We start from the raw sequence: 22,701 nt of genomic DNA on the forward strand, positions 1-22,701 counted from the left end.
GGTTAGAGAGGAGATTAACGCAATAGAAAGGAAGGACATTAGCCGGGAGGATGTGGAATCGATATGGGTAGAGCTGCATAACACTAAGTGGCAGAAAACGCTGGTGGGAGTTGTTTACAGGCCACCTAACAGTAGTAGTGAGGTTGGGGATGGTATTAAACAGGAAATTAGAAATGTGTGCAATAAAGGAATGGCAGTTATAATGGGTGACTTCAAATCTACATATAGATTGGGTGAACCAAATTGGTAAGGGTGCTGAGGAAGAGGAGTTCTTGGAATGTATGTGGGATGGTTTTTTGAACTAACATGTCGAGGAACCAACTAGAGAGCAGGCTATTCTAGACTGGGTATTGAGCAATGAGGAAGAGTTGATTAGCGATCTTGTCGTGAGAGGCCCCTTGGGTAAGAGTGACCATAATATGGTGGAATTCTTCATTAAGATGGAGAGTGACATAGTTAATTCAGAAACAAAGATCCTGAACTTAAAGAAGGGTAACTTTGAAGGTATGAGACGTGAATTAGCTAAGATAGACTGGCAAATGACACTTAAAGGGTTGACGGAGGATATGCAATGGCAAGCATTTAAAGATCACATGGATGAACTACAACATCCCAGTTTGGCAAAAGAATAAATCAAGGAAGGTAGTGCACCCGTGGCTGACAAGGGAAATTAGGGATAGTATCAATTTCAAAGAAGAAGCATACAAATTATCCAGAAAAAGCAGCTCACCTGAGGACTGGGAGAAGTTCAGAGTTCAGCAGAGGAGGACAAAGGGCTTAATTAGGAAGGGGAAAAAGATTATGAGAGAAAACTGGCAGAGAACATAAAAATTGACTGTAAAAGCTTTTATAGATATGTAAAAAGGAAAAGACTGGTAAAGACACATGTAGGTCCCCTACAGACAGAAACAGGTGAATTGGCAGATGTAATTTAATGTGGATAAATATGAGGTTATCCACTTTGGTGGCAAAAACAGGAAAACAGATTATTATCTGAATGGTGGCCGATTAGGAAAAGGGGAGGTGCAACGAGACCTGGCTGTCATTAAACACCAGTCATTGAAGGTGGGCATGCAGGTACAGCAGGTGGTGAAAAAGGCAAATGGTATGCTGGCATTTATAGCGAGAGGATTCGAGTACAGGAGCAGGGAGGTACTACTGCAGTTGTACAAGGCCTTGGTGAGACCACACCTGGAGTATTGTGTGCAGTTTTAGTCCCCTAATTGGAGGAAAGACATCCTTGCCATAGAGGGAGTACAAAGAAGGTTCACCAGATTGATTCCTGGGATGGCAGGACTTTCATATGATGAAAGACTGGATGAACTAGGCTTATACGCGTTGGAATTTAGAAGATTGAGGGGGGAATCTTATAAGATAAGATCCTAAAAGGATTGGACAGGCTAGATGCAGGAAGATTGTTCCCGATGTTGGGGAAGTCCAGAACGAGGGGTCACAGTTTGAGGATAAAGGGGAAGCCTTTTAGGACCGAGATTAGGAAAAACTTCTTCACAAAGAGAGTGGTGAATCTGTGGAATTCTCTGCCACAGGAAACAGTTGAGGCCAGTTCATTGGCTATATTTAAGAGGGAGTTAGATATGGCCCTTGTGGCTAAAGGGATCAGGGGGTATGGAGGGAAGGCTGGTACCGGGTTCTGAGTTGGATGATCAGCCATGATCATACTGAATGACAGTGCAGGCTCGAAGGGCCGAATGGCCTACTCCTGCACCTATTTTCTATGTTTCTATGTTTCTATCAGGCAGCATCTGTAGAAAAAAATAAACAGTCGATGTTTCTGGCGGAGACCCTTCATTAGGACACATTTTCTTCTTAGCCTCTCAATTTTATGCCAGCCTCTGGGTGTATCTAGGGTAGGCCCATTCATTTGTTTCGAGGTCATCAAACACGAATAGAAAAGATAAGTAAGTGCTTATGTTCAATTTATATGGATGTTTTAATTAAGATAAATGTGTTTTAAATATTCTTATGTATTTTTAAATTATGTAAATCTATTTCAAATGTATTTAGAACTTTTGGGATATCAAAATTTCTAGAAACAGTTGAAAGTCTGACTAAAATAAACTGTTAATAAGTTATCAGAGTGGTCTGGGGAAAGGATTTCAGCTTCTATGTTCTGAGGTCTCAGCACTTTGAAGACCACTTCATCCCATGAAACGGAAGCAGGAGCAAGGCCTCAATGAGATCTATGGGGCTGCTGAAGGTTAGTGTGTGTATGTGTATGGATATGTATGTATGTGTATATCAAATATTAATAGAAGTCTGGTGACTCTACAGAAGTAATATTGCAAATATTCTGTTTTGAAAATGGTCATCAATGGATATTTTACTCTCTATATTCAGTAATATTTTGAAGATTAAATTATAGCTCTGACTTTCCTAGAAATGTAGTTCAATGGGAAAGAGTTTTCTGCCCCAGTACTTGGGAAATTCACAAATAAGTCAAATATCACAAACTTTAACATTACAACAGATTTCTAGAGTTGATGGCCTAATTCTGCAAGGCATTGAATGTTTATTCCTCTCCATAAATGCTGTCTGACCTGCTGTTCCTCCGGCATTTTGTACGTGGTTTGGTTGACTATCAAAAGTACTTTCATCTGTGCTGGGATAGAGCATGTTTATGCCCAAATCTGCAAAAACATTTTTTCGCACAAGACCATATCATCATTGAGTAGCTTATCAACTAGTGTCAGTTTGTTTCAGTAAATAAGCTCATTCCAGTGAGAAAATAAGTTTGTATAATTGCATATGAACAAAGAAATGATAGCGGATTTCAGAAATGGTAAGATGAGGGAATACACACCAGTCCTCATAGAGGGATCAGAAGTGGAAGAAGTGAGTAATTTCAAGTTCCCGGGTGTCGACATCTCTGAGGATCTAGCCTGAGCCAAATATATTGATACAGCTACAAAGAAGGCACAACAGTGCCTATACTTCATAAGGAGTTTGAGGAGATTTGGTATCTCATAAAAGACACTTGCAAATTGTACTATGGAGAGCATTCTAACTAGTTGCATCACTGTGTGGTATAAGGGGGGTTGGGGTGGCTACTACGCAGGATCCAAATACGCTACAAAAACGTAAACTTAGTTAGTTCCATCAAAGGCGTTAACCTCTATAGTATCCATGACAACTCTAAGAAGCAGTACCTCAAAATGGTGCCATCCATCATTAAGGATCCCCCCCTCCCCATCACCCAGGACATGCCTTGTTCTCATTGCTACCATCTGGAAGGAGGTACAGAAGCCTGAAGGCACACACTAAGCTACTCAGGAACAGCTTCCTCTCCTCTGCCATCCAAATTCTGATTGGGCGTTGAACCCATGAACACTATCGCATTGCCTTTTTATATTTATTTTTGCACTGTTTATTTACATGGAATGGCCATCACAATTTTTTTTCAATTATTATATATTGCAATGTACTGCAACTGCAAACACAACAAATTTCACAACATATGCCGGTGATATTAAACTGGATTCTGATTCTGATGTCAGTGAGAGTGTATGTAGTTCACTGCAGACATGAAGTTCAGGCTGAATAACACAACTTTTCCTCTATTTTCCCATAGTTGCTTATGAATTTGTGCGCTTCCCAGAAATGAAGTAAATTTCTACCCTTGGTAAAGAAACCCTCTGGACAGTTTTGTCAAGTAGGCAGATCCAACACCACTTTGTGGAATTTGTAGTAGTTATTTTTCTAAATACTCAGATTTGGAGGAATAATTGTGTACATACACCTACTGATGTTTCTGGACACATCTTCAGTGATGTTCCTGGAATCATCGGGTGTTTCGGGTCTTTCAACATCATACAAACTCCTCCAGGTGACCCAGCCGGGGCTGATCAGACCCCAGCTTGTGTCCAGATGGCTAGCTACTTATGACTCCATGGCTCCCCTCTTTTGAGCCACAGCCATCTTGAGGCCCTCTCTGCCGCATCGGTGGCACTGCGGATGGCTCTCCTCTTCCTCTCTCCCTCGATGCCAAAAATGCTGAAGGCTCTAGCTAAGGAATGGGCTGCGAATCCCCTACAACCAGCTTCCACTGGGAGACACCTCGCTCTCCATCCAGCCTGCTGACAGTTGCTGACCAGTCCTGCGTACTTGGAGAGCTTCCTTTCAAAGGCCTCTTCCAAGCTATCTTCCCAAGGGACTGTCAGCTCCAGCAGCACCACTTGCTTAGTAGACTCAGAGACTAGGACAATGTCTGGTCGCAGGGTGGTGGCTGCGATATGGTTGGGGAACTTCAGCTGCCCTTCGAGGTCCACCAACAGCTGCCAGTCCCTTGCAGAGGTCAGAATGCCTGCAGATGTTCTTTTGGCAGGTATTGGCTGCTCCCCAGCTTAGACAAAGGCAATGGTCTGCTTGGAGGGTTGGGACCGCTTCGCCCACTCAACTCCTGCACTGACGGCTTCAGCGATGGTCTTCAGGACCTGATCATGCCTCCACCATTACCATCCCTCACCAAGTGCCCTTGCACAGCCGCTGAGGATGTGCTCCAGGGTTCCTCGCTTGGAGCACAGTGGGCACGCAGATGACTCTGCCTTGCCCCATGTGTGCAGGTATGATGGGCTTGGAAGCACATCGTACACTGCCTGGATGAGAAATTGGATGTGGTGTGGTTCGACTTTCCAAAGATCAGCCCAGGTCACTTTCCCCTCAACCGCACTCTCCCACCTTGTCCAAGCTCCCTGTCGCTTCATTCCCACCGCCTTGCAGGTTCTCGTGTGCTCCACTACTGCCCTCACCTCCTCCTGAACTAGACGATGCAGTTCCTTCCCCCTGGTGTCCATCTGGGGAGTTGGAAAGGATCCTAGACCAGCTCAGCCTCGTGTGACCACTCCCACCAGTCTCCTGTGACACAGCCTATAAAGGTATCAAAAATTAAGTAAACACAATAAATAATTAAAAATAATTCCTTGAAAGATTTGACTAGGCTTCTTCTGTAAGATTTAATTGGCTATGGGAAGCATTTTCAGCTGGTTTGGGATGGGACATGTTCACCATAGCCATGACACTTTAACCACACTTGATATAGGCCGATATGACACAATGGGCAGCAGTTAGTGCTTTTACTTTGTAGCCCCCCGGCCACCCTGAGGGGCGCTCGGCTCGCTGTCGTGTAGGGAAACAGCCCTCGGCCCCACCAAACTGGGTAATTAGTTTGTGTAGATGCTGTGTGAGGTACCCCACCCCGCCCAAATAACAGACAATACACCAGATGCAATTAAATGATATACAGTTTATAGATATTACTGGAACTATATAATTAAGAGAGAATAAAATATAAAAGGAAAATAACAAGCGCCACACTTATCAAAGTTCAATCTCTTCGTGCACAAAACAGTTGGAGCTCAAGGGCCTTCTTCTTCACCCTGCGACCCCTCGGACCACCTTGACCGGCTGCCTGGGACCAGACGCTCCACACAAGTCCGTCTCCGTCTCCTCTCCTCGCCGAAGCCCTCCTCGGGGTCCGACCCCGTTAGCGGACATCACAGCACCCGGTCCATCCTCTGTCTCTCTCTCCCGCCTTCTGCCCCAAAACCCCACGCATACAGTATGTTCAAATAAACCAAAAACGTAACAAGTATCCCAATTGGTTAATAACATATTTCTTATCACACTCTAAACCAAAACAAGCTGCTAGCGCAAACTTTCTCAGCGTTTAACACAACAAAACTGCATTCCCCAGATTAACATAACAAAGACGCCATTTTAATTAGCCTGCGCAGTAACATAAAAGTCGAAACCCCCTTACACTCTCCCCCCACCAAATAAAGTCATGTCCTCATAACTTCTAAATAACTCGCCAACCAGTCCTGCAGACACACAACACACTCATACACAGATACACACAGTGACAGTGCTCCCCAAACAGTGGACCTTACTCCCGTCCCACGGGCGCTACATAGCCAACCTATCTGGGAGCTTCTTAACCCTCTGAGACCTCCATACCCCCCCCACCTAAACTCAAAAGGCTCAGACACTACTAGGGATACTTCGGGCCTGCTTGCCAACTCCTCTCTCACTCAGGCCACCACTACAGCTCGGAGCCCCTTGTTCCGTGTCCGGGGCCCCGCCTCTCCTCCTTCCTGCCATAACTCAGACTGCCCACAGCTAGCCCTCCCCACTACACCTGACTCAGTGGGAGAAGGGCCAAAGATCTCTTCCTCAATCACGGGGAAGTTAGCGAAAGGCAACATGTACCACATGTGCCTCACATCATCCTTCGAATCCGTATCCTTCCTCATTCCTTTGATCGGTAGCTGCTGTTTGAGTTTCTCCAAACCAAAACGTTTAGCCGGGGCTACCCCTTCAGCCTCCTGCAGCCGAGACGTCAGCTTCTTCAGGGACTCCTTCAACTCTCGCCACAGCCTCAGCAGTTCTGACTCAGGGTTCCTGGCCATCTCAATCTGGGACGTAGTTACCCCACCAGCTTCTTCCACCCTGACCAGAAAAGCAGCAGTTAAAGAATGTTCGGCCTCCGGTTGTTTCTCCCTGAGGACGTCTTCCAGGTCAACTTTCAGTTTTTCCACTTCATTTAAACTCGCGATAGTCACATTCAGGTTCCTTTTAAGCGTCCGCCTCCCTTTTCCGAGATCTGTCTCCATTTCTTCACCTCCTCGGGAGTGTAGTCAAACTCCCCTCCCTGGGCTCTCGGTTTTCTGTTGACCTTAGTCAGAACACTTCCTTGATCTTCCCCAACTTGCAAGTCTTCCAATCTGTTCTGAATTGACGTCTTGAGTTTCTGCTGATCCCTTCGAAGGTGGGTCATTGTTTCTTCTCGCTGGATTAATTCATCAGTACATGACCACAGTGCGGTGCAAATCCCCTCGCTTCCCTGTGTCTCATTCAGATTGATGACCTAGGTTTCCATCCCCCGGTCCACCACCGTCTGTCCCAACACCAGGAAGTTCAACTGGTATGTCGCGTCATTTTTCTCACATTGCACCAAACTCCTCCGGACAAAAACTCCTCCACATTTGACACTTCGCTTCGGTCGCCCGGGCTCAGCCACTCGCCTCGCCTCATAGTCCCCCAGGCGAATCCAAGCTCTAGGCGGTCATCCACATACGTCAAAACTCCACACACCTTCACTTCCCCCATGGTCTTCCTCATGCCCCACGGGAAGGCTGCAGGGGCTCCGGATATGCCCTTGGGCAGCCTTTCGGATCGGAAGAATCCTAGGGAACTAGTAACGGCCATCTTCAGCTCAACAGCCGCACTCCTCAGGATCTGGCAACATCCACCCCTCAGATGCAGCACATTAAACCACATCGCATAATCCATACACACACTGCCTTCATCTTCCACGCCGCTAAGGTCCAGTTGCCGCAACCTCTCTCCCACTGAGGTGTCCTCAGCGGTCAACTCCCCTCCCTCGTGGTAGTTCGGAGCACCTACTAAGAGGGTCTCACCCTCAGCTACCTTCCCCAATCGTACCACCGCTGGGTCTCGTTTAAATTCGGTACCAGCTCAAGGCTGCTACACACGTCCTCAGAAGCAACTCGACATGCTGGGTGCCCAGACAATGCCCCCATAAACTCCAGGGTCACTAACCAATCATCGTCTTCTGGATAACTACTGCCACTAGTACCCAAAGTCTCCGGTGCCCTTGCGGTTGTCAAGGATAAATGCTTCAGACACCGGTTGTAAAACGAACTGTACAACAACTTGACCTGTGCCCCGCGGTCGAGGATAGCTTTAGCATCGCTTCCCTCTATCCGTAACAACACCCTGGGGCATGGCCCCTCTAAGCCTTCAGGAATAGGGTCTTTTCCTTTCGGAAGTTCATCGGTACATTGCTGGGAACGTGCTTCCCCAGAGACCCCAAGCCGTTCCCCCCACTGGGCCTCCACTAAGTTTCTTGATCCCTCTCTGATCAGCTGAACAACTGAAGGAGGGGCTGATCCCCTGAAATGATCCCCCTGGCACTGCAAGCAATTTAGCCGCCCTCCTAGCCAGAGAAGACACACTGAAAACTTTCCCCCCTCTTTCAAATAACTGACAGCTGTCACTACAGTGTAAGTGAACCTGACAGCTCTATCACCGTCACCAGGCAGCCTACTCAAACTTTCAACCAATCCCTGTCGCTCTCCCTCAACCGAGCACTGCCACTCATCTAACAACTGAGAGATCCGCTCCGCCCATGTCTCACACGCCTCTGCCCTTCTTGGGGTGGACACTATCCCAAGTGCCAGGCGGAGCCTGCCAGAGCTAGAACATTTATTCGCAGACCCTACCTCCAAATCAGACCTCTTTTTCCTCTCTCTCCCAACCGCATGGACAGCCCCGAGTGCCACCTCCAACTCGTCCAAAGACCTCACCCACAACGCATACAGCAATCACCAACAAATAACCCACAGAGACACACATTACAGATTTAAACAGGACACACACACAGCATACCAGCAGACTCAATCCCGGACAAAGCCTCCCTGGCCACCCTCAGGGGTGCTCGGCTCGCTGTCGTCTAGGGAAACAGCCTCGGCCCCACCAATCTGGGTAATAGTTTGTGTAGTTGCTGTGTGAGGTACCCCACCTGCCCAAATAACAGACAATACACCAGATGCAATTAAATGATTTACAGTTTATAGATATTACTGGAACTATATAATTAAGAGAGAATAAAATATAAAAGAAAAATAACAGGTGCCACACTTATCAAAGTTCAATCTCTTCGTGCACAAAACAGTTGGAGCTCAAAAACCTTTTTCTTCACCCTGCGACCCCTCGGACTGCCTCGACCGGCCACCTGGAACCACCAACGGTGGTCGACCAGGCGCTCCACACAAGTCCGTCTCCGTCTCCTCTCCTCGCCGAACGCCCTCCTCGGGGTCTGACCCCGTTAGCGGACATCACAGCACCTGGTCCATCCTTTGTCTCTCTCTCCTGCCTTCTGCCCCAAAACCCCGCGCATACAGTATGTTCAAATAAACCAAAAACGTAACAACTATCCCAATTGGTTAATAACATATTTCTTATCACACTCTAAACTAAAACAAGCTGCTAGCGCAAACTTTCTCAACGTTTAACACAACAAAGCCGCATTCCCCAAATTAACATAACAAAGAAGCCATTTTAATTAGCCTCCACAGTAACATAAAAGTCGAAACCCCCTTACAACTTCATAGTTCCAAGAGCGTGTGTTTGAATCCAACATCAGATGCTGTCTGAATGGAATTTGTACATTCTCCCTGTGGCCAGGTATGTTTCTGCTGAAGGCTCTGGTTTCCTGCCACATTCCTGAGATGTGCTGGGTTGGTTAACTGATAACTATAAATTACCCCTTTGCATCAGTAAGAGGCAAAAGAATCTAAAGGGAATTGATAGGTACGTGAGACAATATAAGTACCCGGGGTTATAAGAAAGTGAAACAAAAACGGGAATTAGATTGGTGGGACTAATCTGCTGGGAGATAACATAGACCCACTGGGCTGAAAAGCCTTCTGTATCATAATAAGTATAAAATATAAGTATAAAGATCAGGTGAAACCACATAAAAGGTCATAAGCACTTCAAAATTAGACACCAAGTAAAGAGAAATTAATTTTAGAAACTTCCATTTTTTGACCCAATCTTCAATCTTACAAGTCTAGTTGAAAGGAATATGATCTGGCATCTTACACCAGAATTAACTTGGCATGGATTACGATTAAATTTTCCCAGTGTAAATAAAGGGAAATCTTATTAAGATGGATTTTCACTGCCAGTGATGAAGCAAGCTGAAAGGCACAACACCAGTGTTCATTCATGGCCATAGAAATATGGAAACATAGAAAAACCTACAGCACAATGCAGGCCCTTCTGCCCACAATGCCATGTTGAACATGTACTTACGTTAGATTATTCCAGGTACTTCCACATTCTGTTATTCCCAACTTCCATGACTGCCTTTCCAATGCTGTGTACCTCAGAGTTCTCCTCCAGTAGGTCCTGATATTGGAATTCAGAACAATGCCCCATCATCCCCTCAGAGTGCTCTCTCAATTTGCCAAGTAACGCAACATCTGTTCTCCAGAGCTAATGGATGCCTCCATCTACTCTCAGCAGTGAGAAGCTCCCCACTGGATTTAGTGCAGCAGAAGGAGACCATTCATCAATCATGTTCATGTTGGCTCTTTGCTACAGGAATCCTAAAGCAGTTCTTCTGTCCTATCTTGAATCTTGCTCTGCTTCAAATATACTATATAACCAACTCTTCGTTAAACATGTGCTATTCTTTGCCTCATCGCCTCTCACTGGCAAAGACTTCCACAATTACCTCTTAGGGTCAAGTATAAATTGATATTCGCACCTCACTCACTTGCCAATGAAAACTTGCCTTTATTCAGTATATTGACACATAGTGCTGCATTTTGTGATTTCATCCTTCTTTTTTTCTTTTTTGCATGAATGTTTTTCTAATGCTGTACAATCTTGATACAACTCAGGTCTCTGGGAAAGTATTAACACTAGCATTCTAAGTTACCCAGCTATTAAGTGAAATTAATATTTACCTATTTTGGAAATAACCTTCCTTCAAAGATCTACACCTGAGTTTCACTTCCACAATATGGCTCCTAATCCCAATGTCTTCACCCACTAAATTACCTCACCAATATTTAAGTACCTGCACACACACTCAATTTGAATAGATTTACCCAATGTCCACCTCTGGTCTCTCACTTCAATCTCCACCACTGTATGCCATGAGACAATTTGTAGAACAGATCCTCAGGACTTGATAGCTGGTCGTTTGCGAGAACCGATTACTCCTTCTTCAGTGTTGGCATTGTCTGAGGAACTTTCACAAAGAAAGGTCTGTTACATTCTGCTGGGAGTATTACTGACCTGGAATCACTAGGGCGCAGCTGAGCATAGAGAACAGGTCAAAGATATTGGAGCCAGATAATCCAATGCAACTGTATATTGTAGGAGCCAAAGGCATATACACCAGCTCTCTCTGGAGGACCGTACTAAGTACATTAATTCTAATGGAGGAGCAGTTCTACAGAAATTGATTCTTGCTGGGGTACAGTTCCACACACTGATTCTTGCTGGGTGTGAAATATATAGACATTGACTCACTGGGGTACATTCATTCTCACAAATCCACACTTGACCATGTAAGAATCTTTTTGACACATTTTAACTAGTCGTTTAATCTATTACTTTCTCTTCGAGTCATGAAGTAACACAGTACATAAACACGTCCTTCTGACCAACTAGCCCATGCAGACCAAGATGCCATGTAACCCAGTACCATTTGTTCTTTGTAAGATCCAGCACCATTCAATTAGGGTAATAAAACAAAAAGGATCCAACAACATAGTGTACGCATTTAAAGCATACCACAGACTTTGCCCTCAATATTGCAGTCAAATAAATATGGCCAAGATGATACCAACCATATGGCAGAGCTACACTGTTCTTTCAGGATCATATTTTCTGAATCTATCAACATACACGGAAAACAAAACATCAGTAGTTTATACTAATAAAATGCACCAAAGAGTCGAAATGAAAGGTTTTTTTTTACTTAATATGGTCCTAATTTAGTCTGAGTGGTCAGGTCACGAACCCCAATTGCAAAGGTTACCAACCAAACACTCGGACTTTTCTCAGACCTTTGATCATAATGTGCTGCCACAATTGCAATCAGAATGGGAAAACATCTGCAGAAAGCTGGATGCATTTCATCCTGAATGGAAACATTATTTTTGTTCAGCCAGGAGCTGTCATCACTTTACCAGAAGGAAAGGCTATGCCAGCTCTGACAAAAGAGGTAGACATTTGTAATTACTACCCGCAATGGTCATGCAAACACAATCCTTTTAAATGTTAGCTTGTGTTCTTTATTTATACCTGAGGGATCTAATGGTACAGATGTAATGCGACCTAACCTGTTTGTTTAAGCAAGATCTTTTCATGTTAAGACCTTATAGCACTGATTTAAACCAACTGAACAAAATCAACAGTTACCTTGAACCAGAGCCTTGGAGAGCAATTACATTCATTGTATAGGTTTTGAACCTAATATGCTCTGTCATTCTGAATGATTTGTGTTTATTGTGCCACAGCCTAATTTCCTGGGCACAAAGTTGTGAAACCTGATGCTGCACTAAAAGAGAAAAAGATTGCATGATTAAAAATATTTGACCTCAGTGCATTTGCAAGTATGAAAGTACATATGTCTAAACGACCATTTTGGTTTGTAGTACAGAGTTGTATTGATGTTGGCAGCTGAAGTTTCCACAATCCCTAAGCCACATGAATGGTTTCTAGTTTCAGCCAAAAAATGCTTTCCACATGCTTTAGTGTGGGCCGATTTACAAAGCAGATTTTTGTGGAGGCAGCAGCCAAGGGTTTCATAAAGAGCTGCCTTCTCTGGGATCCAGGAAACCGCAACAGGCACATTTCTAAAGCAATCTAATTATCCGCTTGAATATTTCTCCAGATGTATCAGATGTCTAAAAATATTATAATGGAAAAGGTATTATTAAGTACTATACTCTGAATCAGTTACATAGAAGAGCTTTGTTTGGCTTGAGAAAATGTTAAGACATTTCCTCATTGTATTTCTGAAACTGGGCTTGAAATACTGATAACAAAATAAATCACTCAAGGGAGAGGCTATTAGCAGTATCAGATTTGAACTGGTTGATAAATAAAGAAAGGAGAGACTGTGTGAGTATGTCATCATAGATTCCAACTATCTGTGTGCAGAGTCAGAAAAGAGAAAAAAACAAATACAGACTATTGATTGTAGTTCAGACAAGTCTCATGAGTCAATTTGAGTTTGACTTTTTGGTTGCCAGGAAGTTGCGCTGTTTCCAAGTAAGAGGAAATCCCCACAAAGAAGGTAATATCATATTTTTATGTCAATGTTAGTCCCATAGATTAAAACATATCTGAGTTGTACCCTATGATGATTGCCATTTTATGATCTGCTCCGCAAGCCTAGTTAAATTTTTCGGTGTTTTGCTGAGAGTATTGTGTTCCCCTGATGGAATTATTTAACTAAACTACCAATGGAATTGCTGTTTGTGCAGACAAAACAGTTACAAGAAAGACCCTCCAGCAAAACTTCCTGAGTATGATCATGCTGTGCAACACAATATCTTGAATGGCAATTGCTAGGTCTTGAAGCAGCACATCCCTATGCTCCAGATTTCTCCATTTTTATCTCTACGTGGAATATAAATGAGGGATTTAATTTGTACTTGATATAAATCTTTGGTTATGACAGTGTCGGTAATGATAAATGTTCTAGAATGTTTTGTAGGAAATTATTTATTGGATCATAGATAGTTAAAGATTGGGCTGTTTGTCCCCTCATGGTGAAGCCAGCTCTCTCTATTAGATTTACTCCCAATCCTCATAACTTTCCTCTGTTCCTCACATTTATCAAAATCCCTTCCATCCAATCTGCACTCTTATCAATTATAGCATCTTATCAACACACACAAAATATTGGAGGAACTCAGCAGGCCAGGCAGCATCTATGGAAAAGAGCACAGTCAACATTTTGGGCTGAGACCCTTTGGCAGGACTCAATTATAACATCTTGATGAGGTAATTAAATATTTTCCTAATCTATTCTTGAATACTTTGCAAATTTTCATAAATTTTTGTTCTGGGGTTACTAATTTTCCTCTCATAGTTCCACTTATCTACTGTCATTATTTAGAGATCAGCCTTGCTGAGAAAAGTTTGGTTAAAAAATTTGAAGATTGAATGGGAAAGTCTGCTTCTGATGTAGAATTGAGCATAGTTCTTCAAGATGACAAAGGAATGTTTAAGAATTCATGTAAGAGTATTGAGGAGGATTAACTATTGACATGTACAAACCTAGCTGCTAAATTCATCCATTTAAAGCCTGAACTCTGCCCTATGCATTGAGAGGGCAGGTACAAGAAGGGTTATGCAAAGTTGAGCAGCATGAAATTTTGTGGTTCTGCAAACTTGTGATTGGTGAAAGTGGCACACAGTCAGTGGTGCCATCCATCATAGTGGTCCCCAAGATGGATAAAGCCATGTGACTCTGTGAAGTTTACAAAGTCAGGCTGAGCAAAACAGTAAATGATCAATAATCCCCTTTACCTGATCTTCTGTTGTCCCAAGGTAAGTAGCAAAATAACAGTTTTTATAAAGCTAGATCTTTCTCATGCCAATATCCAGCTTAATATAAAAAGAGGACAGACAGCATTCAAGGCTTGTGCACATAAACAATGCTACAGTTTGAGATGAAACTAGCATTAAATGTGTTAGAAGCAGCAATGGATAAGAATCTGCAGAGGTTCCAGCACTGTCTGTTCAATCAGGATGATATGGCATTTACAACAGCCTTGGAGAACCTTCAGGTAGCCAGGAAAATGCTTAGAAGACTGTAACACCATTGTGTTAAGTTTAAGCAGATCCGAAGTACTTTCATCCAGAAGGAGGTACTTTATTGAAATCTTTGAATAATCAGAAGAGGATTCCAGCCAGCAGGAGAAGAAACTAAGGCTGCCTTCAAGCAAGAAACATTTTTTGGTATCAGCCAAATTTCTATCTAAACCTGTCACGGTGCCCACATTGCTTCAAGCATTATTGAAGAAAATGAATCATTCCACTGGAGTAAAGATCAGCAAAATGCGATAAACTCTGCAAGGAAAGCCCCAATGATGAGTTACTAGAAAGAGAGTAATCCAAAAAACCCCTCCCCCACTTGATTCTGCATCACACATTTAGAATCATTACATCTGAAAATTTAGAGGCAGAAAAACTTGTGTAATCTACATTAAGTATAACATAATCAAAAACTACATGTTATGAAATATCGAAGTGCTAGATATTCTTCAAAGTATTCATAGGATTATATTATTGTTAGGCAAATTAGTGAGCACACTTACATGAGCTTGAACTATTTTATTAATCACCTTTATGCAAATAAAAAGATGTAAGTTATGATAAGGCATATGAGTATGAAAAATATGACTTACAGTATCAAATAACCCCTGCTTCAGAGTCTTGAGTGAATCCAATCAGAGAAACCCCATCCATCAGATTGATATACTTTACCTGCTTCTTTATGAATATAATCAGCCAAATCAGTTATATTTTCAGACTTGTCAGGTATGTAAGTACAACACTTGCTGCCTATAATTGTGCATGTTTCCTACTTAATTGCTAACCCCAGTTGATTTTGAAGAACTTTCATACAACATGATGACCATTTATATTGTTACTTTCCCCAAGGCATCAGCAATGTCATCGCTTACCCTTTCCAAAGCTGCAGCAACATTTTCAATCTCTTTTATACCTCTTGCGATACCATAAAATGGGAATAAAATTGATGAAAAATTATCTCTTTCTGAAATGTCTCATTTACTTCTGGATTCAAGAAGTAAAGGTAAGGTTTCTGTGTTTGTCATAGCAGGAAAAAACATACTTTAAATAACAAGATCCTACGTTGAGGAGAGGTGTAGGCTCCATTTCCACATAAAGTACGTATTGTTCCATGAACTTAGACCATTTATTATTATTTGACAGGAGCCTTGCTAAATTGTAATATTTTTCTGATCAATATCGTCAATGAAAATGCCAGAGTCATTACCCTAACAAGGACAATATAAAGTGCAATTGTATAAACCTTGCCCTATTGGAAAGGTATCTTCTGAACTCAAGCAAAAGCTAGCTTTTATAGTGAACACATGAAAAGATTTAATAGCTTTGTCATCAACAGTAGATGCAGGTACATAGATAACCCAGAATAAGTCATGAATAGGGTCAGATATGATATGATACCCTAAGACATGATCTGTTTAACATAAATGATCTGTTTTAAGACAGTATGTTTGGGGGGGGGTTATAACCATCATGTATTTATGTCTTCCTTGGGAATAACAAATCATGAAATCATGACATAATCTCAACATCACCATTTCTGTAATCTTTAAAAAAGAGGGTACATATTTATTCTGGGTCTGCAGGAATGCCTAGCATCGGTGAATATTTTGAAGTGTGTGGTAGATATTGACATATCCAACAGCTAGAAGTATTAACAGCATCAGAAATTCACGTGATACTCTCAATTATACATTATGAGTCATGCAGCAGGCACAATATGAGTAGGGAAAATTGGCGAACATGTAACAATAACAAATAATAGTAGAATAAACTTCATAATGTCCAGTAGCTGTTGACTCTGTTCGAAGGCTTCTGACAGATTACTAATTTGCTCACTGTGGCCCAGCAGTGTAGACATTGTGACACAGCTTACTAATAGACTAACCACAGCCCTTGTCCTATTCAGGTACCACTTCAGCTGCAAAGATTCAAAGGTTTGTTTATTATCAAAGTATACAACTCTGAAATACTTCAATTCTCCAGGTAGCCATGAAAACAAGAAAGAAAAAGAAAGGCAGCAGTATCATCAACCCCTAAATCCTACCTACCCGCAAAAATTACCAACAAAAAACTGCCTATGCACATCAACATCCAAATCCTTCTTCCACACAAAAACCAAGCAAAACTGATTTGCCCATATCAACCCCTAAGTCCCTCCTCCCACACAAAAAAATGAACAAATCAGATCAGGCACATCGACCTCCTATATCCCTCCTCCCACACAAAAATATGAACAAAACGTATTAGGCACATCGATCCCCCCAAATCACTCCTCCCACGCATAAAAACAAACAAAATGGATTAGACACATCGATCCCCCCCCCAGATCCGTCCTCCCACACAAAAAACAAACAAAATGGGTCAGGTACATTGACCCTCTAAATCCCCCTCCCCACACAAAAAAAGTACAAGAAGATTGGGCAAAAAAATACAGAATATAAAAGCTAAAAGCTGGAGAGTCTATAGTCCAAAGTCCACATCCAAAACGCAATTAAATCTGAAGATACTTTCCGGGCCCAGCAGCAAACCCATCCCTCTCTGGTACACAGTGATCAAAAGACAGGCAGCCAGTGCTCACCCTCCTCTCTCACCTCGATATTTCAATCTCCCTCGTCACTTTAATCGGAAAAATGGATCAAAGATCGGCTTGCGCCCTGTCCTGCAGCCTGCCTGCTACAAGGTTCCCATACACTGTCTCTGCCTCCTGGAAACCTCTCGGAGACTGCAGAGTGCTGAAGTACCCAAACAATCTCCAAACAGCAAAACACAGGCACCAACAATTCCAGAATCACATTCAAGATGAAAAACAAATGTAAAAGACATAAAAGAAGTGAAAAAATGGTTTCATGATCTATCCAGAAGATGTCAAACAAAGGAGCATTGTACACAGGCACCATCTAGACCAGTAGTCTTGCTTGTAGTGGCTGGCATGTATCTACTTACCTTACCTTCTGCTTTCAGTTGGTAATTAACAGCACTTGACAACGACCTTCCCACTGAGCTCCCAATGTTCATTATGCATTTTTTTCATCAGGACCCATTCATCTGGAATCCTCCTTCTGTTGGATCACTCCAGGTGGCAGAAACCTGTTGAGAAGCAGACTGGACAGTCTGAGTTAATTTCACACAATAGTTAACTAAGCTGTCTGCCATAAAGTATATATCATCCTCTCTGAGATTGAGGGGTCCCAGCAGTAATATCGGATGCCCTGTTACCACCTCGAATGGACTTAATTTAGATTTCTTCTTTGGGATTGCTCTGATGCTACAAAAGGACATAGAAAGAGCCATAGGCCATGTTATGCCTTAATCATGATACTTATTTGGTCGATGTTTGAGAGTTCCATTCATTCATTCAAATTGTCCTAATGTCTCTAGGCGATGTGGACATTGGAAAAAGACCATTCAGCATTCATCACTCGATTAAATTCCTGGCAAACACTCCCAGTGAAATGTGTTACTTGGTCAGAGTCAATGTCCTGATTTGGAGCTAAAGAGGATGAGAGGTAACTTGATAGAGGTGTACAAGATGTTAAGAGGCGTAGATAGAATGGAGAGTAGGGGACTATTTTCCTGGGTAAAAATGGTGACTGTGATAAGGTATTATTTTACTTTGCTTTATTGTCGCCAAACAATTGATACTAGAGCATACAATCATCACAGCGATATTTGACTCCACGCTTCACACTCCCTGGAGTACAAATTGATAGTAAATAGTAAAAATTTAAATTATAAATCATAAATAGAAAATAGAAAAGGGAAAGTAAAGTAGTGCAAAAAAACCCAGAGGCAGGTCCGGATATTTGGAGGGTACGGCCCAGATCTGGGTCAGCAGTCTTATCACAGTTGGAAAGAAACTGTACCCAAATCTGGCCATACGAGTCTTCAAGCTCCTGAGCCTTCTCCCAGAGGGAAGAGGGACGAAAAGTGTGTTGACTGGGTGGGTCGTGTCCTTGATTATCCTGGCAGCACTGCTCCGACAGCGTGCGATGTAAAGTGAGTGCAAGGAGAGAAGATTGGTTTGTTTGATATGCTGGGCTGTGTTCACGATCTTCTGCAGCTTCTTCTGGTCTTGGACAGAACAACTTCCATACCAGGTTGTGATGCACCCTAGAAGAATGCTTTCTATGGTTATTTCTATGGCTATTATTTTAGATGATAACAAAAGTGTAGTGGGGATGTCAGAGGTAGGTTTTATACACAGAGAGTGGAGGGTGCTGGGAACGCACTGCCAGGGTTGTGGTAGAGGCAGATACATTAGGGACATCTAAGAGACTCTTAGATAGGCACAAAGGTAAAGAAAACTCGTGGGCTATGTGGGATGGAAGGGTTGGATTGATCTTAGACGATGTTATATATTTGGGACAGCATTTTGGGCAGAAGTGGCTCTATTAGGCTGTACTAATACAGGTCACAGCACTGGATTCCAGAGTGACCGTTCTTTTGGAACATGCCAAAGGACTTGAACTTTCTGGATTGGCAATCAACAGTTATCTTTTACTAGTTCTGAGACAGGGCATTCAACCTCAAATATCAACTCGGCTTCTGTTTCCTCAAATGTTGACTTATTTGTTTCTAGCTTTTTTTTAAACTTCAGATCTCCAATATTTGTAATTTTGACTTTCATATTTTGCTTTGAATTGGGACTCTTGTAAGTTGGACAATAAATTCTGGCCCTGTCAATAATGACCACCTCCTGGAAAATGGTTAAACTGAATAAGGAACACACATCAAAGTTGCTGGTGAACGCAGCAGGCCAGGCAGCATCTCTAGGAAGAGGTGCAGTTGACGTTTCAGGCCGAGACCCTTCGTCAGGACTAACTGAAGGAAGAGTGAGTAAGGGATTTGAAAGTTGGAGGGGGAGGGGGAGATCCAAAATGATAGGAGAAGACAGGAGGGGGAGGGATAGAGCCAAGAGCTGGACAGGTGATAGGCAAAAGGGGATACGAGAGGATCATGGGACAGGAGGTCCGGGAAGAAAGACAAGGTGGGGGGGGACCCAGAGGATGGGCAAGAGGTATATTCAGAGGGACAGAGGGAGAAAAAGGAGAGTGAGAGAAAGAATGTATGCATAAAATGAGTAACGGATGGGGTACGAGGGGGAGGTGGGGCCTTAGCGGAAGTTAGAGAAGTCGATGTTCATGCCATCAGGTTGGAGGCTACACAGACGGAATATAAGGTGCTGTTCCTCCAACCTGAGTGTGGCTTCATCTTTACAGTAGAGGAGGCCGTGGATAGACATGTCAGAATGGGAATGGGATGTGGAATTAAAATGTGTGGCCACTGGGAGATCCTGCTTTCTCTGGCGGACAGAGCGTAGATGTTCAGCAAAGCAGTCTCCCAGTCTGCGTCAGGTCTCGCCAATATATAGAAGGCCACATCGGGAGAACCGGACGCAGTATATCACCCCAGTCGACTCACAGGTGAAGTGTTGCCTCACCTGGAAGGACTGTTTGGGGCCCTGAATGGTGGTAAGGGAGGAAGTGTAAGGGCATGTGTAGCACTTGTTCCGCTTACACGGATAAGTGCCAGGAGGGAGATCAGTGGGGAGGGATGGGGGGGACGAATGGACAAGGGAGTTGTGTAGGGAGCGATCCCTGCGGAATGCAGAGAAAGGGGGGGAGGGGAAGATGTGCTTAGTGGTGGGATCCTGTTGGAGGTGGCGGAAGTTACGGAGAATAATATGTTGGACCCGGAGGCTGGTGGGGTGGTAGGTGAGGACCAGGGGAACCCTATTCCTAGTGGGGTGGCGGGAGGATGGAGTGAGAGCAGATGTACGTGAAATGGGGGAGATGCATTTAAGAGCAAAGTTGATAGTGGAGGAAGGGAAGCCCCTTTCTTTAAAAAAGGAAGACATCTCCCTGGTCCAGGAATGAAAAGCCTCATCCTGAGAGCAGATGCGGCGGAGATGGAGGAATTGCGAGAAGGGGATGGCGTTTTTGCAAGAGACAGGGTGAGAAGAGGAATAGTCCAGATAGCTGTGAGAGTCAGTAGGCTTATAGTAGACATCAGTGGATAAGCTGTCTCCAGAGACAGAGACAGAAAGATCTAGAAAGGGGAGGGAGGTGTCGGAAATGGACCAGGTAAACTTGAGGGCAGGGTGAAAGTTGAAGACAAAGTTAATAAAGTCAACGAGTTCTGCATGCGTACAGGAAGCAGAGCCAATGCAGTCGTCGATGTAGCGAAGGAAAAGTCGGGGACAGATACCAGAATAGGCACGGAACATAGATTGTTCCACAAACCCAAGAAAAATGCAGGCATAGCTAGGATCCATACGGGTGCCCATAGCTACACCTTTAGTTTGGAGGAAGTGGGAGGAGCCAAAGGAGAAATTATTAAGAGTAAGGACTAATTCCGCTAGACGGAGCAGAGTGGTGGTAGAGGGGAACTGATTAGGTCTGGAATCCAAAAAGAAGCGTAGAGCTTTGAGACCTTCCTGATGGGGGATGGAAGTATATAAGGACTGGACATCCATGGTGAAAATAAAGCGGTGGGGGCCAGGGAACTTAAAATTATCGAAAAGTTTAAGAGTGTGAGAAGTGTCACGAACATAGGTCGGAAGGGATTGAACAATGGGTGATAAAACAGTGTCGAGGTATGCAGAAATGAGTTCGGTGGGGCAGGAGCAAGCTGAGACAATAGGTCGGCCAGGACAGGCAGGCTTGTGGATCTTGGGTAGGAGGTAGAAACGGGAAGTGCGGGGTGTGGGAACTATAAGGTTGGTAGCGGTGGATGGGAGATCCCCTGAGCGGATAAAGTCGGTGATGGTGTGGGAGACAATGGCCTGGTGCTCCTTAGTGGGGTCACGATCGAGGGGTAAATAAGAGGAGGTATCCGGGAGTTGTCGCTGTGCCTCGGCAAGGTAGAGGTCAGTTCGCCAGACTACAACAGCACCCCCCTTATCGGCGGGTTTAATAATAAGGTTAGGATTAGTGCGGAGGGAGTGTAGAGCAGAGCGTTCCGAAGGAGTGAGGTTGGAATGGGGACAAGGTGCGGTGAAGTCGAGACGGTTGATGTCCCGTCGGCAGTTAGCAATAAAGAGATCCAGAGCAGGCAGAAGACCAGAGCAGGGTGTCTATGAAGAAGAGGAGGGTTGAAGACAGGAGAAGGGGTCATCGGTGGGGGTGGAAGAGTCCTTGCCGAAGAAGTAGGCTCGGAGACGGAGACGGCGGACGAAAAGTTCCGCATCATGGCGAACACGGAACTCGCTGAGGTGTGGGCGAAGGGGAACAAATGTGAGGCCCTTACTGAGAACAGAGCGTTCTGCCTCCGACAGTTGAAGGTCGGAGGGGATGGTAAAGACCCGGCACGGATGAGAGCTGGGATCAGAGGGGGGAGGGGGGAGGCTGGGGGTGTCAATGGAGAGGGGAAGGTTAGGGTGAGAGGAAGATGGAGCCTCTGAGGGCCCAGGAGTTGACGGTGGGATCTGAGGAAGATGGGGTTGCAGAGTGGTGGTGGGGGAAGGGGAGACGGGAGTCACAACAGCAGCACTTGAAGACCCGGCCTGAAGTTCAAGGCTGGCGTCGCAGTTGGTGGTTGCGCAATCACTTCGAATGTGTCCATGGTCGTTGCTGGAGTCCGGATTTTGAATATGCCCTGAGGTGTTGGAGCCGGTGAGATCAATGGCAAGGCCGCAACCTGAAGTTCATGCCTGCTAGCGTCAGGGCCGGCAGACTCTGGAGTCCGTAGGTGTAGGATCTTGCGATCTTTGCCTAACATGACAAAGTCAAAAAAACGGCGATTGCAGGCGTGAATCCGACGGAGGATGAAATAACGGGTAGGACCATTACAGATGGCGAAGAAAGTGTCCCGAAGGTGTGGAAGGGTCTGGGATAGGGCCTTTTATATATTGGCGAGACCCGACGCGGACTGGGAGACCGCTTTGCTGAACATCTATGCTCTGTCCGCCAGAGAAAGCAGGATCTCCCAGTGGCCACACATTTTAATTCCACATCCCATTCCCATTCTGACATGTCTATCCACGGCCTCCTCTACTGTAAAGATGAAGCCACACTCAGGTTGGAGGAACAACACCTTATATTCCGTCTGGGTAGCCTCCAACCTGATGGCATGAACATCGACTTCTCTAACTTCCGCTAAGGCCCCACCTCCCCCTCGTACCCCATCTGTTACTCATTTTATGCACACATTCTTTCTCTCACTCTCCTTTTTCTCCCTCTGTCCCTTTGAATATACCTCTTGCCCATCCTCTGGGTCCCCCCCCCCGCCCTTGTCTTTCTTCCCGGACCTCCTGTCCCATGATCCTCTCGTATCCCCTTTTGCCTATCACCTGTCCAGCTCTTGGCTCTA

This window comes from Mobula hypostoma, chromosome 16 (genome assembly GCF_963921235.1).
Source record: "Mobula hypostoma chromosome 16, sMobHyp1.1, whole genome shotgun sequence".
NCBI lineage: Eukaryota > Metazoa > Chordata > Chondrichthyes > Myliobatiformes > Myliobatidae > Mobula > Mobula hypostoma.